The sequence below is a fragment of the Acomys russatus genome, chromosome 11 (genome assembly GCF_903995435.1).
Source record: "Acomys russatus chromosome 11, mAcoRus1.1, whole genome shotgun sequence".
NCBI lineage: Eukaryota > Metazoa > Chordata > Mammalia > Rodentia > Muridae > Acomys > Acomys russatus.
In genome coordinates this window covers 34,612,629-34,635,013 of record NC_067147.1, presented here as the reverse complement: position 1 = coordinate 34,635,013, position 22,385 = coordinate 34,612,629, and the positions used below count along the sequence as shown (strand labels likewise).

General features: G+C 40.5%; 1 protein-coding gene across 1 annotated transcript in view; it reads right to left on the bottom strand.

Annotated features, from left to right (window-relative positions):
* Kcnh8 (potassium voltage-gated channel subfamily H member 8) overlaps nt 1–22,385 on the bottom strand; it is a 385,997-nt gene that overhangs the window by 26,846 nt on the left and 336,766 nt on the right. The gene's annotated exons all lie outside the window — the stretch shown is intronic.

Below are 22,385 nucleotides of genomic sequence, written 5' to 3'. Positions count from 1 at the left end.
TGTTTTCTTTTAGCTCTGTGAAAGCTGATATCTGTGAAATACCCTTTGATTTAATTTCATTATTGTCCATCAACCTCCTTTTTTCCCTGAGTGCTAGAAAGAGATGAGATGCCTTTCCTGTCCATCTGTTTCCCTCACTGAGGTGTTCTTTCTGGGGAAAAGGCCTAGGGATTACATTCCTTGATGACTGCATTTGTTTTCTTTAAGGAGCTGGCCACTGGGAGTTTGACCATGCTCCAGTATGGGAAACACAGATTGGATGTGTGTGTGTGTGTGTGTGTGTGTGTGTGTGTGTGTGTTTGATTGATTTTCTTTTTCTTCCTCCTTATTTTAGAGGGGAAGGTCACAAGTGTTAGGGGTGCAGGCCTGGGAGGACTTGGAAGTGAGTGTGACTAGGGTGCATTATGTTTAATTCTCAAATAATCAATATAAATATTACGTGGGAAAAGACTCTCTCTCTCTATGCCAACAAAATTGAGGCATGTTATCCACCAAAAGATAGATTTTCATCTCAGACATGCAAAGATATATCTTAGAGTGACTTACTATCCCAGAACATATGTTGTGCTACTGTAGAAGGTATATATAATATGTATTTTCTATGATTTATAAAAGGGACCTAGAAAATTTAACATATCCCTAAAACATGCTCTGATATCATCCACAGTTTTTTTAAACCTAATTACAACTTCTTATATTTTAATGTGGTAATAGATGCTATAAATTTGCATAATTTTATTCACATGTGCAAATACACTTGAAAATCATTCACATGGTGAGCCAGAAGTGTTTGGTAAATCTGTCTCTCATTCATCATTTCCCCCGCGAGATGATTGGGGAAGAAGATCTGTCATTATTTATGCATATGTGGCATCATTATTGCTGTGCAAATACATGTTTCATCAATATTTAATTTTATGAAAGCAGTCAGCCCATTCTGCATCTGGTTAGTTGCCTAAATATGCGTTAATCAGAAGCATTTTAGACATAAGTTTTCAATAATTCCCCAAACAGTGACAGATAAGACAGATGAATAATTAAAAATGTGAAGAGCAAGACAAAATTATGGCGCTCTTGATATTGTGGTAGACATGAAAATGTGCTTCAGAAATCCTTTTAGTTACAGCTTGGTCCTAGAGAAAGAACAATGCCTATGAAGTTTCAATACTGATTTATTAGAGATGCCTGTGGAAGGATGAGAGAGATGGTGGCTTTAAAGTCTTGGGATGTGTGTGGGCACCCAACTCCTAGCCTCTTGACTTAAGGTTCACGTGAGTCTCAGTCTCAGGCAGATATTTTCTATTAGTGCCTCTAGGCATCCTTGTCTATGAGTCACCATGGGATCTCATTAGCAGATACTTTATGGTGCAAGAGGTCTAGGGCCAGGTTTGAAACTGCAAGTTGGTAGTGTACTTCTAGGTGCTCCTGATGCTGCTGATCATGGGCAAACTTGAGGTCAAAACTATCAAAGCTAGCGTTATGGTTCCTGTCTGTCAGTTATGATTTCAGCATTTGATCATTACCTTGACAAGTGCTTTCAGGCATTATGCCGGTTTACTCTCCTGTGATCCTATAAGGCAAGTACTTTAAAATCTCCCTATTGATAAACTGGAAATAAAGTACTAGACAATATCAGGAGTTTCTAAAGGTTGCAGCAGCAACTGATTAGGATATGGGAAGTGAGAATAGGTTAGCTGTAAACACATTTTTATTTTTAAAGATTTATTATTATTAATGTTTTTATTAAAATATTACATTTCCTTCTATGCCCTTCCCTTTTTCCAATATCCTCCCAATCATGTCTCCCTACCTTGGTAACTGCCAAACTATTAGCCTCATTCTCCCTAATTGTTGTTACATGTATAGCATATATAAACACACACACACACACACATACACACACACAGATACACACTCACGAAGAGACAACCTGCTGAATCTGTCCAGTGTTGCATGTACATGATTTCAAGACTGACCCCCTTGGTATTGGATAACCAACTAGAGGGCTCATCCATGAAGGGAGACTACTTCTGTTGCTCTCAATACCTCTTTGATGCCTGGAGTTCTTTGGTTAGGTGTCCAACCATATTATAACACATGTCTTGCATGGGATATATTTCTATTCACTTATTTTTGTTTTCCTGGATGGTTTTATCTCATCTTTTACTGGACTCATTCATAGTCTAGAGCCAAGCAGCATTAAGTAGGCTACACATATATGTTTATATAATGTAATACATACACAAACATATATAAGCGTATGTGTAGTTTACATTATATATACACACACATATATATGTATATGTGTGTTTATACTTACTAAGTTTCCAGCATTGAGAGACTCTTTGAATAGATTTATTTACATGTGATATTAATTACATATGATTAAAAGAGTACCATGATAAATTCATTGTGGTAAATAACACTTCATGCTTGTTGAGCTTGTTTAATGGAAACCCAAGAATTTATAGCTAAACTTAACCCTAGAGTGTCTGCCACAGTAGGTTCCACATCTTCTTGTTAACAGAACAACCTGAGAACTTTAACATATCAGACTCTTGCATGCTAACTCTAGTGGATGGATCTCTTTCACTTAGTGGTGAGTGGGGTACAATGCCCAGTATTAAAAAGTGTCCATCCAGGTCAGGCTAGAAGACCTTTGCAAGTTCAACCCAGGCCATTTGAGCACCAGCAGGGAGGGCTTCATGAGATTTCATCTGTATCTTAAGAACTATTGACAGGTGATGGTTTATTCTGAGGTACAGCACCTCCATAGGTTGCCTTTGCTTCCATGGATGGTCCCACACCCTTGTGGATACAGGCCCCACTAATTGGATGCAGTGGGCTATATATTAAAAAGATAACCAAGGAGACATGAAGTTGGGAGAGGAAGAAGGTGGTGGGAGATGCAGGAAGAGTTGAATGGGGGAAAATGAGGGTGCATCTGCTCAAAATACATGGAAACATGGAATTTCCCAAGAAAACAAAAATAAAGAAAGAAAAGAAAAAGAAACAGAGAGAAACAGGAGCCAGAGCAATTCCTCAATTTTAGAGATAAGATAACTGAAGTTCAGGGAGATGAAATAACTTGTCTATGTCATCCACTAAGTTAACAGAAGACTACCTGCCAGAAACCCTGTATACTTGTTAGTTTTATCTACTCAACACAAACTAGAGTCATCTGAGAGGATGGAAGCTCAGTCGAAAAAAATAACTTCATCCAACTGTCCAGTAAGTCAGTCTGTGGTGCGTTTTCTTAATTAATGACTGAAGTGGGATGGGGCAGCCCACTGTGGATGATGCTACCTCAGAGTCCATGATCCTGTGGTGTATAAATCAGTAAAATGAAGAACAGTCCAGTTATCAAGCTCCTCCATGACCTGTGCCTTGGTTCCTGCCTCCAGGTTTCTGGCTTTAGCTCCTGCTCTGGCTCTCTGCGATAGGCTATGACGTGGCAGTATAATACAAATAAACCCTCTCCGCCGCAAGCTGGCCTTGGTCATGGGTTTTTATCATAGCAATGGAAAGCAAACTAGAACATAGCATTGGAAAGCTTCCACACTGATAGTTCTTCATGGAGCCAGAACTTTCCATGCATTCCTGCCAGCACTAAACGCATTTACAGGGCTGAAAGACAACACATGGAATTTAATCTAGGAAAGGGTTGGTGGTGGCTGTAGAGCATGACCCCCACCCCCACATAAAGCATATGCTACTAGCTTGACTGCTTAAACATTTTGGAGGTTTTAGATCTTTCTAGAACCCTGGATGCTAAGTCATTCCCCCCTAGGGAAATGTGAATTCAATCTCTGGATGAAAAAATACTTATTAACTCCATATCCTTTCTCCAACAGACCGAAAGGTTTGGGACAATTGAGGGATGGCACATTTGGACAATTTGAAGTTCTTCCTACAATAGATTTTACATCTTCTAGAAAACAGGAAGATCTTCTAGCTATCATTAATGAGTATTCAAAAACAGACAGATGGACAGACAGATAGACAGACAAACTAGAGTTGTAGAGGTGGAGAATATGAAAAGGTCCTAAATCAGATGTGATTTAAGATTCATAAAGATTTATTTAGATTAATTCCCAGCTACATAAACAGGAGGAGTCTCTTGGAAAGTCCCTGAAGCCCTATCTTCTATCACCTGTATGGCTTCTCACTTCTCCCTAGGCTCATGCCCAGCAGTGAGCAGCATTCATCAGATTTCTCAGTTGGTTCCCTTAGCAGCCTCCTCTTCTCCAGTTTCCCTGTATTTTGTTTCTCTAGGAACCAGTCCAAGCATTTAGCTGTACTCTTGGGTGCTGATGGTTAAGTCCTCTTTGCCTCACCCCCTATGTCACCTGCACAAGTACTTTGTTCAAGCAATCAACTACAGGGTCATCTCTTTGGCCCCACCTAGCTGGCTGTCTTGAGGCTTGACTCAAGCATCACACAACTGCTTTGAGTGCAGAGACTCACCCCACCCCCAGTAGTCATTTATTCTTGTTACATCTCAATGGTTATCTCATCCCTTGTATCCTCCTATTCTTCCCTCCCTCCCATTTTCCCCTTATTCCCCTCCCCTATGACTGTTCCTGAGGGGGACTTCCTCCCCCTGTATATGCTCATAGGGTATCAAGTCTCTTCTTGGTAACCTGCTATCCTTCCTCTGAGTACCTTAAAAAAAGAATTTCCGCTGATTCTTTTCCAGGGAAAGGGGTCTTTTGGGTTGCTTTATCTATTTCCCTCATGCCCTAAACTTCCTTGAAATCTGATGGATAGTACCAGGACTTCATGGAAGGCTGATGTCCCCATTTTTAGAAGGGCTCTGAGAGGTGTATCAGAAATACTGAAGCACCTTTCTTACTCTCAAATTTCCCTTCATGAAACTGAACTATCAAGGACTTGACTTGTATGAAATTGAAGGAAACACATCTTAGTGGACCACCCATTCTAAACCATACACTGGTTAGTGGCCAAGGCAGGTAGAACTTTACCACCACTGTTTTATTGGTACACAGGCCAGGACTTATAAGCCAACATATGAATGTGAACATGTGCTCACAGTTCTGCAAGTTTATAAATACCATTATGGGCTGGCAGGAAAGTTTCCTACAGCTAAATGAGCAATGGAAAATAAGATATAGACTGCAAGGTTCTTCTTTTGGATGATTTGGTATCTTCAGATGGATGGAACAAAGGTCCTTATTTATTTAGCAAAGGGATTATTTCATATGTTATCATTTTGACCAGACGGCAGTATAAACATTATTGGTGTTGTTTTGGATGCGGATAGAAAAGAAGCACATTTACAAAAAAATCCCATAACTCACATTGTTAAAATATAATTAGTAAAAGAACAACTGATTATTATATAATAGATCCATGTAGCCAATTGAGGAATTAAACTTTCAGCTCTGATCCACTTTTCTCTCTGAGAGACTGAAGTGGGGTGTTAATAGGTAGTGAAATGACGTCAATTGCAATCCTTCATTTCAACAATGGAAACTTTGAGTTCTCTCTGTGCCCTGCTTCCCTCTTGCCACAATGTACAGCATTCCTGTCACAGGTGACAGAGTGATGATGTTCAGTTCTCTTGTTTCCCGAGAGAGAGAGAGAGAGAGAGAGAGAGAGAGAGAGAGAGAGAGAGAGAGAGAGAGAGAATATCTGTACTTTATGGGGCTGCTGTTCATCATATCAGCTTCCTCATTCACAAGGGATTCTCACATAGAACTAAAACTGGGAAAATAATACCCATAGTGTCACATTTGCTAAGCTTTCTGTCTACTATCTGCATCAAGGGTCAATTATATCCATGTCAATTATGTTTTCCTGCTACGTCAGCTATGAACAAAAGTTTCGGTTAATGTGGAGAATCAGGCATAATGGCACTTCACATCGCTGCTATCTTAACATTTACACAGATGACCTTCCTCAATTTGAAATTAATACGTGTAGAGGCCTTCACAAATCAGCCATATCCTTTTAAAATGCAGATTCCTGCCAAAGGGCTGGCATTCCTACCACAAAGCCACACTTCTCTGCATAATACCAAATGAAGGCCTTCATAGAATGAAATGATTTGGCTTTACAGTCTATTTTGTCTCAACTCTGTTACTTATTTCCCCTTTAAAAAAAGAAAACACAAGCTGGGCATTATGGCACATGCCTTAAATTCCAGCACATAGGAGGTAGTAGAGACAGGTGGATCTCTCTGAGTTCAAAGCTAGCCTGGTCTACACAGTTAGTTCCAAGACAGCCAGAGCTACATAGACCTTGTCTCAAAAAGGGGATAGTTTCCAATGTCCATAGGTAAAAATAGAATTAGTCAGACCCTGAAAAAATAAATAAAATAAACAGAGTCAAGCATGCGTATCTTTGGATTCAATTCTAAGAAATATAAAGCTTGAGTCTAAAAGAAAACTCAGAGGCAATCTTTACACTTATTTAAAAGCTTGGGAAATACAGCATGGTTTTAGAAAGAAAGGGTTATGAAGATGTGCTTCATGTCATTAGAGAGTGAGGGATGAAAATAAACACTATTACATTAAAAAAAAAGCTCGATAGAAATTACATAGCAGTGCTCTATGAATTTTAAATAGTGCAAGCTTGAGAAACTATTTCTCAAATCCCTGATTTGGGAGTTAAACAGCCTGAGTCACCTAAGACCAAAACATTTGCACCACTTAAAGTAAGTATATTCAGCTGAGTCCCTCACCCTAGGTACTTGCTTCTGATCAGGCTACAATGGTCCTTGGTTAGTCTGTAAAGTCATACACTCTCAGAGCAAGAAAGCACAAGAGCAGGGTTCATGAGGCATTTGGGTATCCTCTCAATGCTTTCCTTCTGAGCCAAGCCAGCAAAATGAGATGCTCAGTTTGGTGCGAGAAATCTGCACATCCCAATTTCCCAGAGGTTCTATCAATATTAACATAAAACCTAAAGCACGGCATACTGCTCAGGAAGCCAGTTACACAGTGAATGGGAGAGTTGAACAGTTCTTTGTGTTGCAGACTGTTGGAGTCAGCAGATCGAAATGGGTCACTTTGCTCATTTAGACAATAGTAACATGGTATAACTTACTTAGCCACAAGAATGTTACCACAGAAGGTAACAGTAGTGTTCTACATGACAAACACACCCATACTTGGCGGGAGAGTGCCTTTAAAAATACTTAATAAGTTCTTTAAAAAGTACTTAGTACTTTGCTTAGGGGAATCTCTGAATTTTATTTCAGCTTGAGGAGGTGTTCATCATGCCCTTGATACTTGTATCACATACTGAATGGCTCCCTGATGAGAAGGAATCCTCATTATCAGGCTTCTAAGGTAAGTGTTGGTCTACCCAGGGTGATGACATATACGCACAATGTGGGAAGTGTTATTGGTCAATTACATCTTGCTTAAAAGTGCGTGCCTGTGAACATTTTCAATGACGTCATAAGACAATGAAAGGCAGGATGAACCACACCTGCACTGGTATTTATACTTTCCCACTGGGGCTCAAGGATGGAAGTTGTCAGAATAAAAATTACATCATAAAATACACCTGAAACATTTCTGCTTTTCACCCTGGGTCTCTCTTCCAATAATATCGCCACTCAACCTACTTGGTTTTTGTGGGAGAAACAAAATCATCCTCCAGTTATGAACGTACTAATGTGCACTTTTCTTATGCAAATTTATAATTGATCCTGAGCTTTAATTAGAAGTTAGGCATTGCCTTAATCTTTTAAGATAGTGAAGAATCCAAGGACAAGGTTTGTGGGGAGAGGAGATGATCAAAGTTCCTTTCTGTAATTATACTATATAGACAAGTTAGAGTTATCAGATGAGATGTGTAATGATTGGTTTTAATTTTTAACTCGACACACCCAAGGACCACTCGAGAAGAGAGTCTCAGCGAGAGATTGTCTAGATGAGTTGGCCTGTGGTAAAGTTCGCAGGGCACTAAGCCCGCATGCATTCATTTTCTCTTTGCTCTTGGCTGTGACTGACCAGTGGCTTCAATTCCCTATATCCTTGACTTCCCATAATGATGTACTGTATTGTGGAAATGTGAGCAAAAAGAAACCATTTCTCCCAGAACCATTGCTTCTGTCACAGAAAATGGAAAGGGCACTAAGAGCGAAAGCTAGTCACAAAGTCCCACTCGAGTATAAGGAGAATCACAGAGACACCCAGTGGAGTGTGCCTCCTCTTGTAAATGTGACAACAGATGGGAGAAGCCTATTGTGAATGGGCACACCACTTACAGTGGGTCATTTATTTTTTATTTTATTTTTTATTTTTTTTTTCCCAGTACAACATTTTTTTATTATTAATTTATTCTTGTTACATCTCAATGTTTATCCCATCCCTTGTACCATCCCATTCCTCCCCCCCCCCCGCCATTTTCCATTAATTCCCCTCCCCTATGACTGTTCCTGAGGGGATTACCTCCCCCTATATATTCTCATAGGGTATCAAGTCTCTTTCTGGCTACCTGCTGTCCTTCCTCTGAGTGCCACCAAGTCTCCCCCTCCAGGGGACATGGTCAAATGTGAGGCACCAGAGTACGTGAGAAAGTCATATCACACTCTCCACTCAACTGTGGAGAATGTTCTGACCATTGGCTAGATCTGGGAAGGGGTTTAAAGTTTACCTCCTGTATTGTCCTTGGCTGATGCCTTAGTTTGAGCGGGACCCCTGGGCCCAAATCTGCCTATCATAATGTTCTACTTGTAGATTTCTAGGACCCTCTGTATCCTTTTATTTTGCTATTCTCCCATGTGTCTCTCATTTAGAGTCCCAATCAGTGGGTCATTCTTAACATGGCCTAATTTAATTATGTATAGCCATCTACAAAATGATTGTTGTTTTATCTGTGATGTGTGTGTACTCAGTTCTTTTAAAAAGTGCTTTTCTAACTTCCTCTGTGTGCTCAGCTTATGTCCATGGCAGCAAACATGAACAATCTGCTCTAGTGGGGAATATACATGCACGAGTGTTTTCAGAACCCTGTGTTCTTCAATTTCAGTTCTTTAGTCTTCAACCTGTTACACCAGACCCCTTTGGGGTTTGCAAGAAACCTGTAACATTCCAAAATTTGGAGGAAGGTTTCTGGCTTTAGAATTATGGGTATTAGTTCTAACTCCAACCTTAAAGTTTACAGATCCTCATTCGTGGCTCCCTGACAGAATCCTGTTTGTTTTTCTTTCGTATGTGATTTCAGTTTTTGCATTAATAACCAGGATGAAATTGTGGCTTAAAGAAAAATGTATCTTGTATTACAATAATAACAATAGGATGCAAAAAATATTTCATTTGGCTGGCCAGACCTGGGAGTGTTTATGAATGCTGGGAAATGCAGTCACACAGAAGAGTCACCATATGTTCAGTTTCCATGGACTCTAATCTTAACAGAAGAAAATGTAAGTGGGATTACCACATCATGAAAAGCTTAACATCTTGCAGAGGTTTATCTCAGAATTTTCCTTAATCATTTTCCTCAATGGCATGGATCCAAAGCCTTTAAGTCCCATTCATTTGTTGAAAAGCACCTTCCTACTCCTTCCCTCACCCCTAGCTAGTTTTTTAAAAAAATTTTTATTATTAATTTATTCTTGTTACATCTCAATGGTTATCCCATCCCTTGTGCCCTCCCATTCTTCCCTCCCTCCCCTTTTCCCCTTATTCCCCTCCCCTATGACTGTTCCTGAGGGGGATTTCCTCCCCCTGTATATGCTCATAGGGTATCAAGTCTCTTCTTGGTAACCTGCTGTCCTTCCTCTGAGTGCCACCAGGTCTCTCCCTCCAGGGGACATGGTCAAATGTGAGGCACCAGAGTACATGGGAAAGTCATATCCCACTCTCCACTCAAGTGTGGAGACTTTTCTGACCATTGGCTAGATCTGGGTAGTTTTTATGGTTCATAATTTTAAGGAATTACAGCTTTCCAAAGATTTAGCATCTTGTTTGAGTCATGTTTCTAACTTCTTGGCTGCTGGTCCCGCCATTCAAAGCTACCACTTCTTTGGTCCCAGGATGCTGGGTTTAAATGGTGAACAATTAGATTCCTTGGATTGTATCAGACTGTAGACTGCAAAAACCGCCTGCTGAGCACAGTCTGCTGTACTGTAAGCAGGCTGTCTCTGCCATATGCTGTTCTTTCTGCTGTCTCTATCCTTTTGGGGGAACTTCATGGAAAAAAAAACAGCATTAAAGCTGTTTATCCTGGGATTTTGTGCTCTGTTTTTTAATTTTAATTTTGTCTACCAACTTAGCTCACTTACAACTGCTTTCAGTAGTCCCTCCTCCACCCCCACCTTATGTTGTAACAGCTGAGCCAGGGCTTGAGCTTAGGAGCCTCACAGGAAATGTCCCAGGTGACAAGGGTGACCTGTGAAATGTTCCTAGACTCGCACAGCTCCACACAATGAAATGTTGGCTGTAACAAAATCATTAGGGATTCTTGCCAACTCCCATGAGAGTAAATTCTAGCAGAGAGAGCACAATAAAAATTATGTTGTGTGGAAGTTCTAGTATACTCACAAGTAAAGTATTTGCAATTTCAATGAGAAGTATGAACAAGACCTAAACTAAAAACAGTGCTTTATTCATTGACAGACTCATTTCTTCAACACAAACACATGCATGAATGAGGGTGTGGGTGTCTCTCAGATGTGTGAGAATATGTCATTTGTTGGTAAATGTGATAATACTCATATTTAAAGATTATTCTATAAAAATACCTATTCAGTTTAACTAAGACTTTAAACTTCTTACTAGGATAAATCTGAGACCATAAACAAATTAGAATACTATTTGGTACATTTGAAATAACAGTGGAGTGGAGATTTCACGTTTGCTCTTAAAACGTGGGGCGAGAGAAGGGAGCAAGGGAAGGACAGAAGTATATGCAAAACTCTGAAAAGCACTTTCATGAATGGGAAGACCTTCATCCTAGAACTACTAAGGAATGGGATGTTTGAAAACAGGAGCACACACACTACAGGGAGAGGATAAGATAAATGGCCAAGGTGTAGTCATTTCATTATTATTCTTCCTCTCTGCTTATGAGATATGGTTTTTGAAATTCTTAGTTGCACTGAACTTTAATGGGATAGGACAAGAAATAGAATTCAAGCTAAGGAGGTTGAAGTGAACGTGATTGAAGCAGACCAGCTCTTCATGGAAGCCTGTCCAGAGCACAGCAGGCCCCCCCTCTTTTTTTCACTTAATCTGTCTTTTTATTTTTATTTATTTTTTTAATTTTTATTAATTTATTCAGGCCCCCTTTCTTTGAGGTGGTGGGTATTCATAGGCAAGTCTATCAGGTTTTATTTAGAATACTAGGATTTTATTAAGCTTAAATCCTTCACAAATTCTGAAATCTCAGGTAGTATACCACTCAGACACTCGACTGCCATGTCTATGGACACAAAGTAAAGGACCTAATATACAGCTAGTAGATATTGGTGTCTACCATAGGTGCTATTAAATAGTCATTTCACAGAAGAAAATAAAATTTAGTGAGACTCACTCTTATTTGGAAACATGTGCTTGCTGTGCCTTGAAGGAGACTTTATCCTTTCTGATTGTGCATAGCCCACTCAGACCTCAGATATCTACTCAAAAGACTGGCTTTCTGGTTCTATAAGTGAATAGATTGGTGCTTCTCTTTAAGCTAGTTTGAGTACGTTAATGTCACAAAGATATAATGAAAATTTGCACAAGAAGCTGAGGTCTCCACTTACAGGTTTGATGAGTTGTCACAAAACATTTTTTTAAACCTCCCTGAAGTATAGCATACAAAAAGTCTACAAACAAAAAGCTTTTTATCTTGATTTATTGTCAAAAAGAGATGTGGTTCATTTACCTTCAGGTTTGACTTATCAGTGGACATTTTTTTCTTTTGAATACTTCACTCCCTACTGCGTAGCTGGCATTTCATGCTTTTAGGATTAAGGGGCAAAGGAGGCATTTATAATGTATTTTAAATGTATACTAAGTTCCAATTGGACTTTTGGAGTCAGACCATTTGCGCCTGAAGTTCACATTTCTCATCTTCCTTGTTTATTTGCTGAAGAACTCTGGACCAGTTTTAGCGTCTCTGATCCTTAACTAGTCTTCTTATCTGGAATATAAACACATTTGTTATAATGTGAACTGCACCCTACAGGCTCAATAGTTGAATGTTTAAACTGGTGGCATGGCTCTGGGAGGTGGTGAAGGTTTTGCACATGGACACTACCTGACGGCACCTAGGTGCAGACCTTTGAGGTACACAACTCAGCCTTCCTTCTAGTCTTTGCTTTCTTATCTGTTATAAGGAATTGCTGTGGTCTAAGCTTCCACTACCACAAACTGAGGCTGTCCACCATGTCGTCCCTACCACCATAGATTGAAATCTATGATCCAAGATAACCCCTTCTTCCTTTAAGCCATGTCTGTTAGGTATTTTGTACCAGTGATGATAAAAAGAACTAATGCAACACCCTATGTATTTATAAAGTTATTGAAGGGATAAAATAGGCTAAGGTTTATAAAGTGCTTATCACAGAGCCAGGCTCAGGGACCTACTGTTGCCTGGATCAGCAGTGTCTTCTCACAGAGTCTTTGCGGTGACGCTAGGGCTGTGTTATGGAGCAATTCCAGAGAAGGCACTTCTAAAACCTAAATGACCACCCAGAGCATATTTGTGAATGAGGGAACTTCTGCCCCATACTCTGCACCTCGATGGGGTGGGTCTGAGGATTCCTGGCAGACAAAATGGGGAGTTTCTCATTCTAAAGGATGAGATATGCACAGAGCCAAGCCTGTTGGTGAGCATGTGTGTTCCTATGCAAAGCTTACACTTTTTATTTCAGGCTAAACATCTGCTGTTCCTTACAATGTGGAAACAACCAAGGAAGGAAAGATGTTTTCTTGGTCTTATTTATGGAATGGCAGGTGACTTTTCTTCCTCTCTCTTTCTCAGGCCAATTTGCCTCCCCACTCTCTGGAGTAACTTTAAAATCTAACTTCTCATGCTTCATAGTGCCAAGTGCAGTGGATGTGGGGTAGGGTGCCACACTCTGTTCCACAGCAAGCAGCTGCACAGGAGAAAATCCAGTGCGTCCTCAGTGTCCCTTAAATGCTTGTGTCTTGAGGACTTGGCCCACAGATGAGGCTTTTTTTCCCAACTGACTAAAGGACAAGGACTAAGATCTGACAGATGAGTTAACGCTATGTGTAGCCTAATGGGATGCTGGAAGGTGGTGGGCCCTGTTGAACAAGGCAGGTCACCAAGGCTTGCCCTTGGAGTGTGCACCTTGTCCTCTCTTATTTTTTTTCCCCACCACCATTTGCTCCATGACACCTTTCCACTGTTTACTTTGTTCACCACAGCCCAGAAATAGCAAGAGCCAGACCAGAGCCAGACAACCGTGGATCAAAATCTTCAATTCCTCAAGATAAGATCAAATGTTCCCCCTTTAAGTTGCTTTTCTCAGGTTTTTTTTGTCACAGTAGCAGAGAGTTTACTAAAATAGTGAGTTACTACAGGTTGGCTTCAATCTTTTTTTAAAAATTTGTATTTAATTATTTATTCAGATTACATCCCAATTATTATCCCTTCACTTGTATCCTCCTGTTCCTCCCTCCCTCCCTCTTTCACCCTATTCCCCTCCCTTAGGTCTATGAGTGAGGGGGACCTCCTGCCCCGCTGTATGGTCACAGGCTATCAAGTCTCATCTTGGTAGCCTGCTTATTCTTCTAGCTTCAGTCTTTTTCCAATGTGTAATGATACAATGGTAGTTGGGTGTTTCGGGGAGTGCTGCTGACATACATTTGCATGGAAGCCCACAATGATGCAGTTACACAAAAGAGACCCATCCTCACCCTCACGTGCTCTTCTCACTCAACTCAGCAACAGCTTTTGCCCATGAGCCTTTCGCTGAATTCTGCTACTTATCTCAAATATTCATGCCACACAATTGCCATGGATGTCACACCAAGAAGGATGCTTTTTTCCTTCTTTCATGCCCCCCCCAATAATTGATGAAGATGGCATTTGACCCAAGCTACACTGCCCAACATGTCTCTATCAGAATTAGTCTAGGTTTCTAGAATCAGTCAGCAACCCATTTCTTCTATGTAGATGAGTAAAGAACTGTGGTGAGTGTATTAACTGAATAGGGAGGTCATGCAGAGGAAAGTAACTGTAAAATGTCGAAAGAAAATTCTACCAGGGTTTGAGATCATGATGATTAAGTTCTGAGATCTAGGGTGTGTGTGTGTGTGTGTGTGTGTGTGTGTGTGTGTGTGTGTATGCATGTGTGCACTTGTGTGTGCATGTGTGTGCGTGCATGCATGTGTGTGTGTTGTTTCCATTGTTTTCAGTGTTCTCATTGTGAATCACCCCAAAACTCATCAGGAGTTTTAGAATGTTTTTGTCAATGTCCACATATTAGCTCTAATCCTAACATAAGAGGTTTTTCACAGAGCCACTCTGTAGCTTGAGAAGAGAGATAAGAATAACTTTCTTCCTTTGATAACATTTGGGATTACAAACTCGTCTTGCTGAAGCAGAGCTCTCGGCAGGAGAAACATAAGGTTAGGATTAGACACAAATATGCATTCAGAGATCAGTGGAGTCTATTGAGCCAGCCTTCACTGAGATCCTTAACAGTGGAAGCAGATGAGACCAGTCACAGAGCAGAGGATAAAGCTGTGAGCCTTAGTAATTATTAAGAAACACTGGGGCCGGGGTGTTGCCGTTGAGATGGCTCAGCAGGTAAGAGTACTTGCCAAACAAAAATAATGACCCAAGTTCAATCCCTAGAAACAATGGTAGAAGGAGAGAGAAAGCTCCTGAACCTAGAGGTTTGTCCTCTAACCTACACACGCGCGCGCGCACGCACGCACACACACACACACACACACACACACACACACACACACACACACACACACAAACTCAGAGTTAAAAAGAATAGAAAGAGGCAGACACGGTGCCACTTGGCTGCAGTCAGAAGTAGGAGGCATGAATTCTGAGAAGTTTAACTATAGCGTTCGTTCCAACACCATGAGCATCAAGACAACACTGGGCTCTAGAGATGCTAAATAAGACATCTTTGCTTTCAAAGGACCAAGCTTGCCTTCTAAAACCACCTGAACACTTCAGTATGAGAAAAGCTTCCAAACATCAAGGTTTGGGTACAAGGAAAATATTCAGTCTGTCACTCACTGAGTTCTCCCCGCCAGATGCCCCCTTAAGCTCTCTCACAGCCTGCAGTAGGTGAAAAAGGCTGACTGCAGGACATTGGGGAGACTCTTTGCTTTTGCTTCCTAAAGGAGGAAATTTTAGGACAGACAGCTGAAAACCAAGATATCTTGCTGGGCCACAAGTGACAAAGAAAGCTGACATGATAAAATCACATATGAGTCCTTCAATGTGCAATTTTCTGAGAATACTTTTCTCGGAGTGGGACAATATTAAATATGTTCTCTTACTATCCAAGCCTGTGTTAGGAGATATACACCTACACAAGGCTACTCTTGGAGAACTAAGAATCTAGGCTGTCAGATGTAATTTTAAAAATTATTACTATTTGGTAAATCATTTTAAAAGAAAAGTGCTTCCAGGCAGCCCAAGTTTGTTTCACATTCAAGCAGGATTAAATTTAAAGCAAGTTCTTTCCTTGGAAAAACTCTCTTTCCCCATGTAGTCTTGACATGACTTATGCCATAATATAGTCACACTGACAGTACAAGATGCTGCTAAGTCAAAGCTTCCAGTTGAAGGGTTGAGTCAGTCTCCATTCTAGGAAGCATGATTCAGGATAGCTTCGTCACGTAAGAAATTGGCTGGGCCACACATAGCTCAAAAGCACAAGAAACTCAATGCTTTCCATAGTGACACTTGCATTTGATAGGGGTGACATTAAAAAAACATAGAACTTGGGCCCAGGGGCATAGTTCAGTCTGCAAGTGCTTGCTGAGCAAGCGTGGGCACCCGAGTTCAATGCCCAGCCTCCTTGTAAATGCCTGAAAGTGATGATGTGAGCTTGTGCTTGGGAGGAGGAGCCAGAGCATCCCTGGGGCTATTCAGCCAACCAGTATAGCCAAGTCAGAAAGCCCCAAGCTGCAGCAAAAGCCAAGACTGACAGTGTTTTGAAGTTGATCTCTGGTTTCCATGCATGTATACACATACTCACATGTATTGGCACACATACATATACATGCTATCACACTTAAACACACACACACCTGCACACATACACACACTCAAACACAAAATGAATGAATGAATGAATGATTTAAAAAATGAGCTAAAGCTTTACTTTTGTATATTAGAGACCTGGGGTTCCAACCTGGGCAGAAATATGCACTCCCAGTTGGATACCTCAAACTAAGGCTGAGGAGGGGATGTGAGAGGAAAACTGGGCAGATTCAATCACCTGAATTTCAGAACTGCTCCCCACAACTCACCACCAACGACAACAGATGCATGGAGTACATACTGGTGAATCTAGAGGTTTGGGTTTGCTGATTTAAATTCATTTCACCTCTCAAAACCTTTTTCTAATGAATGATTTTATTTTTTCCTTCATACATGAATTTATTATTGTGATTCAAATCCACTTCTCACTCCAGCTCATTCCGGGTCTCTCCTCCTAATTGGATCTAAACTTCACAGCCTCATTTTAAATAACACACACACACACACACACACACACACACACACACACACACACACACACACACCCTATTGAGTCTAGCTAGGGCTGCCTGCATACAGTGGCTATTCACTGTAGCATGAGAAATCTACCAGAGGCACCATCTCTTAAGAAATCGACTTTCTCTCTCCAACCAGCCACTAAATACCTATACCTTCTCAACAAGGAGAGAGGTCTTGTGATCCACGCCCCCCCCCCCAAACCACGCATGCTAGAATATTGACTATGTGCAGGTCTTTCTCATGTTGACAACCAATGTTCTGAGAATTCATCAGATAACTGCTTGTCATGTCCAAAGACACTATTTTGCAGCTGTACTCCCCAGCTTCTGGCTCTTTCCAATGTTCTATCGCCTCTTGTCTGTTCCGTGAGCCTTTGCAGGGAGAGCTTTGATGGCACCATCAAACTAGCAGCATCACGACCCAGGCAACACAGAGAGTGACTGGTGGGTTCTTCGCTCTCTGGGGCAGTAGTGTTTTATGAGCTGACCTGCTTCTATAGAACATGGTTTGCTGCCTAGGATGTAAAGACAGATTCTCTTTGATCCTCTACATGGAGGACTTGCATCACTCACACCGAAAGCTCTTGTTTCCCTCACTCAGCTTAAAGTGCCCCTAGGGCTCTTGAAAACCACTTTTTCTGGACTTTAGGCACGTGAAAACCTGTTGTTTTTCAGTGAAACTGCTTCTTGTTTCAGTGTCTTTCTTTTGAATATTATTAATATTCTCTTTGGCTTTGCTGCTTCTGAGGGAGGCAAGTCTAAATCCCTGTAGCTTTTCACTGAACACAATGTTCTGTGACCAGTAAGCCCTTGTCCTTCGTTTCATTAGGATATCTTATGTGGGCATTACAGTTGGCCGCTTGGGGCAGTAGAGTAGAATATAAGGAAGAAAGTCTTCATAAAGTCAGTCCTCTATTAGGAGACATTGACTATGAGTAAGAAAGTATGTAATCCAAATAATTTTGTGTCCTGGTTAATGTTCCGTAAAAGGTAAACAAGACAATGCGAAGGGAAAGTGGGAGGGGACAAACAGGAGCATGTGCTCACCTAAGGCCAGAGAAACAGTACTGTGGGCCGGGGAGCAGGTGCGGAAGCCTGGAGCCCTGAAAGGCATCAGGATTGACAGTGAAGTGAGACAGGCTGGAGTTGCTGCCAACACAGCATGCACCAGGTGGCCTGGGAGGCCAGGCGGGGAAGCTAGGCACAGGCCTCTGACAGTTATGGTAAGAAGTTCAGATTTACTGTCATCCCGCTGAAAACCACTGAAACATACTAGGTGGCAGAGTAATAGGATGCCATCTGTACTTTACAGATTTACTCAGAATCTGGAGGAGATACAGTGTTTAAAAGGATAGAGGTCAGACAGAGAGAATCATTATGTTTGGCTTTATTTGTGGTCAGATTTATGTTATTTAGTGACACACATAGAGTGAAGACAGAGAATAGTCATTATATTTCCAGTAGAATTATTATCAGGAGTCTTAAATAAATCAAATTTAGTTTAGTATAACATGTAGTAAACCAGATCCGAGTGGAACGCTCAACAGGGTGTATTCCAACATGCACCATGCAATTAAGACACATATTTTCTATTCCCTGAAATGTTCCTTCATATCCCTTAGGGCTCATGCTTCCTCTTCCCTCTCTCTCCTTGCCTGATGCAACTGGTGCTCTGCTTTCTATCACTGTAGTTCACTTCTTTTATGTTTTGGGCTTCCTTTACTCAGTACAATTTTATTAACTATTTGACTGAATGGATCATTTTGAGACATTTCACCCTGTAGACCAGGCTGGACTGGACCTCTTGTGAACCTTCTACCCAAGCCTTCTAAGTGTATAGCCATGAACACCATGGCAGCTTGTTTCTTCTTCTTTTTTATTTAAATATTTCTTTTACTTTAGAAATTATAATACATCAACTCTTTAGTTTCTCCTCCAAACTCTCCCAAATATTCCTTATTTATCTTTCTCAAATTTATGGAATATATATATATATCCATATATATATATATATATCTTTTTTAGATATTCACACACACATATAGATACATAAATACAACCTGCTCAGTCTGTACAATGTTATCTGTATGTGTGTTTTCAGGGAAGGTCTTTTTTGTATTGGATAACCAATTGGTGCGCTCTTCCCTGAAGAAGACTATTTCTCCCACAGCATTTCTTGGTTGTGGTTCTTTGTGCAAGGCTGAAGCCTCTTTAGCTTTTACCTGTCCACCATAGCACGTCTAGTGCTGCTGTTTTTGCTCAGCTTATGTTTAGGAGTCATGTTGGTGATGTGTTTATGGCCATGCTTGTGACTACTAGAAGACACACTCTCAGAACACACTGTTTAAGGCTCTGGATCTTACAATTCTTCCACTCTTCTTCCATGAATCTCTGATCAGGAGTTGTACTGTTGAGGGATAAATTGGGACTGAACTCTATGACTCTGAAATATTATTGCTTGTGGATTTCTGTAATTGCCTCTATCTGTGGGGTTTCTTGTGATCCACATGCATTTGAGTGGTTCCTACTGAGACCCTGGAAGTGTGGGGGTAATATGATATACCATAATCATATACTTCATAGGTCCGTGTTTTGTCAGACACATGAAAGAGTTTATGATACATGATGGACCACTGAAGTGAGACCAGATAAGTTGATCAATACGGTAGATATAGGTATAGTTGAATTATTGCTTTTGGGCTTTTATTGTTGTTTTAAAACACAATGACCAAAAGCAACTTAAGAAATAAAGGGTTTATTTCAGCTTAGAGTTCTGCATCACAGTCCATTACTAAAGAAAGTCAGGGGAAGCACTTAAATAGGGCAGGAACTCATGTAGAGGCTACAGAGGAGTGCTGTTTACTGGCTTGTTACTGATAGCTTGTTTAGCTTGTTTTCCTTCAGTGCCTGGGATGACTATCCCTGAGTTGTCATAGGTTTCTGTGAGTTTGATACCCTCCTGCCCCTGTGCCACATCAATAATCAATTAAGGAAATGCAATACAAGCTTGCCCACAGCTCATCTGTTGGGATCATTTTCTCATCTCCCAAAATGACTCTAGCTTGTGTCCAGTTAACATAAAATTAGCTAATATAATGATAGATAGGTGGATTCAGAAATGATAAGAGAGGAGGGTGAGAGAAATGGGAGAGGGAATAGAGGGACACAAAGAAACACTGGGGATGGAGAGAAGGGGAGGGAGAGAGGACCTAGACATATAAGGATGAAATAGAAAAACACTAAAGACAAAAAGAAGACATTAAAATAGCCAGGCGAGGTGATGACAAGTTACTTAAAAAAGCAAAAATTAGACTGATGAAAATTCCTCAACATAATGAACAAATCCACCTTAGTGACTTTGAAGAGATAAAAGTTTAAAAAAAAATCAAAGAAATTACTTTTTATAAGCAGGAAGAAAAGCCAGCAACCCCTGCTTCCATAGACAGTGAACCTTATTACAAGTGTAAAATAATAAGCACATGGTGTTTTTTGGAAAACACAGATAAAGGACAGCATAGAGCAAAGCACAATCCAAGAAACCAGTTCACATCCATGAACAGCTAGTTTGTGATAGGTGTGACACTGGGGTACATAGGTAAAGTAAGACTTCATTCAATTATTATTCAATCATTAACTATATGGAGAAAATGAGTAAGAGTTTAACCTCAGATAAATAACAAAACAATTCTGGATAGCTTAAAGAAAGGTAAAAGAACAAAAGTTAAAATAGCAGAAGGAAATAAATTCAAATATCTTTATAGCATCATGTCATGGAATCAGTTTTACAAAATACAATCTAGATAAAATTAGCCTTAGAAGAAAAATATTTATAAGTTCAACTTATTAAAGTAGTATCATCAGTGTATTACATGGCACTAAATGTTTGCAAAGTCACAGGACGGATGTTGTAGGCAGCTGTAGTAGTGAGAAAGGGATGGCTATTCTCAAGAGCATGGGTCACTGTCTCCAGTAGAGAGAGCCTTGCAACATGGCATGTGATGCTATTTCAACTCATGTGTGTCTGTAACCTCAGCACTGTGTGGTACTGCCCAAAAGAGTGAGCCCTGGGATCCCTAAGAGACTCTGCTTCAAAAGTAAAAAGTAAATAATCTAGAGACCAACGGAGGAAGACATCTGACATTGACCTCTGACCTCCACACATGCACACATGGGTGAAAGCCCTGGGACAAATATAAGACACTAAGGGAGAGTTTACATAGATGAAACCAAACAAAACTGAAATGAGTTTGGGTGTGGCACTGAGCTCAATGAGGAAAGAAAGGAAAGAACAGCTCAGAACTAAACAGAATTCTCAACAGAGGAATATCGAAGGCTGAGAAACACTTAAAGAAATGCTCAACCTCCTTAGTCTTCAGGGAAATGCAAATCAAAACAACTCTGAAATTCTATCTTACACCCATCAGAATGGCTAAGATAAAAAATTCAAGGGACACCACATGCTGGCGAGGATATGGAGAGAGAGGAACACTCCTTCACTGCTGGTGGGAATGCAAACTAGTCCAGCCACTTTGGAAATCTATCTGGTGCTAAGAAAACTGGGAATAAGGCTTCCTCACTACCCAGCTATTCCACTCCTTGGAATATACCCAGAAGATGCTCCAGCACACAACAAGAACATTTGCTCAACCATGTTCATAGCAGCCTTATTCATAATAGCCAGAACATGGAAACAGCCTAAGTGTCCCTCAGTAGAAGAATAAATAAAGAAATGTGGTACATTTACACTATGGAATACTACTCAGCTATTAAAAACAAGAAACTCCTGAAATTTGTCGACAAATGGATTGAACTAGAAATGATCATAATGAGTGAGTTAACTCAGAAGCAGAAAGAGTCATATGGTATATACTCACTTATATCTGGACACTAGCCCAAGGGTTATGTCCCATGAAAGTCTTCACTTACCAGGAAAGTGGGACAGAGGGAAGGACATCTATTGGGACTCTAGGTAAGAGAAGCAAGGGAGAATGGGGAAATAGAAGGATCCAGAGAGTCCTAGAAACCTACAAAAAGAACATTATGACAGGCAGATCTGGGCCCAGGCGTCCTGCTCAAACTATGGCACCAGCTAATGACAGTACGTGCAGTAAACTTCGAACCCCTACTCAGATCTAGCCAATGCACAGGACATTCTTCACAGTTGATTGGAGAGTGGGGCCTGACTTTCATACAAACTCTAATGTGCCATATTTGACCACGTCCCCTGCATGAGGAGGCTTGGTGGCACTCAGAGGAAGGATAGCAGGCTACCAAGAAGAGACTTGATACCCTATGAGCATATACAGGGGGAGGAAGTCCCCCTCATTCACAGTCATAGGGGAGCGGAATAAGGAAAAAATGGGATGGAGGCAGGAATGGGAGGATACAAGGGATGGGATAACAATTCAGATATAATATGAATAAATTAATAAAATATATTAAAAAAAGAAAGGAAAGAACAGGGCAAGTTTGCAGAGGAAGAGAGTGTATTCTGCTGTGAACATACCAAGTCTGCCCTCAATACTTCAGTAAATGGAGCACAGCCCAGAAAGGACAAAATCATAAATTCAACAGTTCTGTGGTCCTCTTTCTTATTTTGTAAAAACCCAAACCAGAAATGTTATCTTTAATATATCAGTTTTCACAAATAATATATTACTTACATTTGCTCACTTTTCATCATTTTAAAAATGA